Here is a 2,500-nt window from a genome sequence, read left to right on the forward strand (position 1 = left end):
AGAGTGGGCGGAGCTTACCCACGGTGTTGGGGTTGAGTTTAGAGATGGTGATCTCTGCACCAATCAGACCAAAGAGGAGGGGCTGGAAGATGTCCCAGGACCGGCCCACAATGGCAGCTACAGGAGCCTGGAAGGGACAAAAAAATGATCACATCCACGGTTCAACTTGTAAACAAAAAGCAAAGGGGGAAACGTTTTATTAATGACTTGATGATAGCCGATCTACAAGACCTGCAATTTGATTTGTTGTGAGCTTGTATAATAATAATAAATATAGCTGCAAACGGAATAGATTGAAGAGAGAGAGAGAGAGAGAGACATGGAAACAGAATAGATTGAAGAGAGAGAGAGACATGGAAACATAATAGATTGAAGAGAGAGAGAGATGGAAGCAGAATGGCTTGATTGGATATCTCAACCTATTGCCATTAACAGGAATCGAACCCTTAACCTTCGCATTGACAGGCTGCAACACTACCTATAGTGCTATAGCTTTGTCTAGGCTGAGGTTGTCTGTTGAAGATAAAACTGAACCAGTGAAAGCAGCCGATCTACAAGCTCATGTCAATGTCATACATTGCAAAAACATACCTTCTCAGATAAGCATTTCATGTTATCTTTATCAATTGCATATGTATTCATTAATACAGCCTTGCTGTTTGCAATGCACTTTAAATGAAGACTCCACCAAGTGAAGCTTGAACCGGCAACCTTGATGTTGTGTAACATTCACTTAAGCAGGAAGCCATTGGACCAACAGACCTGATCCAGTGAAAACGGAGGTCAGACAGATGATACCATTTCACGCAAATAACTGAAAAATCCTGGGTTTAAGTGTTTTTCAAACTGCTCAAAATTGCGGACAATCTAAGGGCGGAGAGAGAGACATGGAAACTGAATAGATTGAAGAGAGAGAGAGACATGGAAACATAATAGATTGAAGAGAGAGAAAGATGGAAGCAGTATGGATTGATTGGACGTCTCAACCTATTGCCATTAACAGGATCGAACTCTCCACCTTTGGATTGACAGGCTGCAACACTACCTATAGTGCTATAGCTTTGTCTAGGCTGAATTGTCTGTTGAAGATAAAAGTGAACCAGTGAAACCAGCCGATCTACAAGCTCAGAAACACGTTGCTATCTGAAAAGTTTTGAGATTGTAGATCGGCTATTTTCAGAATGAAGTATGTCATACATTGCAAAAACATACCCTCTCAAATAAGCATTTAATGTTATTAGAGTTGTTTTTCCCTATGACCCACACAAAGTACCAGCTACTTTCACAATGCGGCAACAAGGAAAAAAACAGACTCAGAACAGGCAGCCATTGGGTATAATGAAAGATCTTATTATTCAGACAGAGAGAATAGGAAGGTTACAGTGTCACAGGTATGGTCCGCATCATCGGTCGGCGTCTCTCTGTGCTTTAACAGAGAAAGCACTGGCCTTTAACAGTGTCCGTTAACATAAACATATGACATCATAGAAGACAGATCAATCGTCCAGCCGTCGGAGGTGTAATCCTGACATTGGTGGAGAGCGATGATGCTAGTTGTCGTCAGATGAAGATGATGAAGATGAGGATGGTAGATGATGAAGATGATGATGATGGTGTGACAGTTTATCTTTGGAAAAACAGCGTCCCCATGTCTGGGTCAACACGTTGACATCGGCTGACCTGTCACTGGTCAGTGGTGATTTGGTGACCCTGAAGGAAGACAGCTGTAGAAAATAATATCTAGATACAGTGTTCTCAAACAATAGATAGCCACAGAAAGCCTGTAGCATGGGTTTGACCTTGGCTTGCATAGACAGAGAGACTGGGAGTAAGAAGCAATAATTAACATGACTGATTTAGGCCCATATAACACCATTATTAATAGGACATTTTAACCAGGTTAATGGACCCTAGACACATTATGATAATTAAGATAAGAGATTAACTCTATCACATGATATCTTCACCGTTTGCACATGTATTCATTGATACAGTCATGTTTTTTGCAATTCAATTTAAATGAGTCTGCATCTAGTGAGGCTTGAACCGGCAACCTTGCGGTTGTGAGGCACTCGCTTAAGGGAGAAGCCATTGGACCAACAGACAAGATCTGTGAAAAAAGAGATCAGAGAGATGATACAGTTTCACGCAAATAGCTGAAAAATCCTGGGTTTAAGTGTTTTTCAAACTGCTCAAAATTGCGGACAATCTAAGGGCGGAGCTTACTGGTCAACGTGATACATGTGTTCCTCATGAGTCAAGGCACATGTGTAAGCAGGTTTAATGGCTGTCGGCCAAACGAGGCATGACTTTTGCCTGTTTAAAGTTTGCATTTTTTTAAAATCGCTATAGCGCCCCCCTTTGACCAATTGGAGTAAGATTGGTTTCAGTGATATTTGGAATGACCCTCAACATTACCCCAAAGTTTCAAAGAAATGTGAGTTTGCATGTATGTGTTAGGGGCAGATGAATAATTGTCATAAAACTTCAATATTCATTG

At 41.1% G+C, this 2,500-nt stretch overlaps 1 protein-coding gene and 1 pseudogene across 2 annotated transcripts in view; one reads left to right on the top strand and one right to left on the bottom strand.

Annotated features, from left to right (window-relative positions):
- Nucleotides 1-2,500, top strand: part of LOC308088592 (uncharacterized protein) — a 234,271-nt gene that overhangs the window by 216,578 nt on the left and 15,193 nt on the right. The window lies entirely within an intron of this gene.
- The window catches only part of LOC308088219 (sodium/hydrogen exchanger 9B2-like), a 14,099-nt pseudogene that overhangs the window by 7,575 nt on the left and 4,024 nt on the right, over nucleotides 1-2,500 (bottom strand). The window contains exon 3 of the transcript XR_013935087.1: nucleotides 19-127. The product of XR_013935087.1 is annotated as a sodium/hydrogen exchanger 9B2-like (transcript). The remainder of the gene's footprint in view (nucleotides 1-18; nucleotides 128-2,500) is intronic.

The sequence above is a fragment of the Gymnoscopelus braueri genome, assembly GCF_963280865.1.
Source record: "Gymnoscopelus braueri genome assembly, chromosome: 7".
Classification (NCBI taxonomy): Eukaryota; Metazoa; Chordata; class Actinopteri; order Myctophiformes; family Myctophidae; genus Gymnoscopelus; species Gymnoscopelus braueri.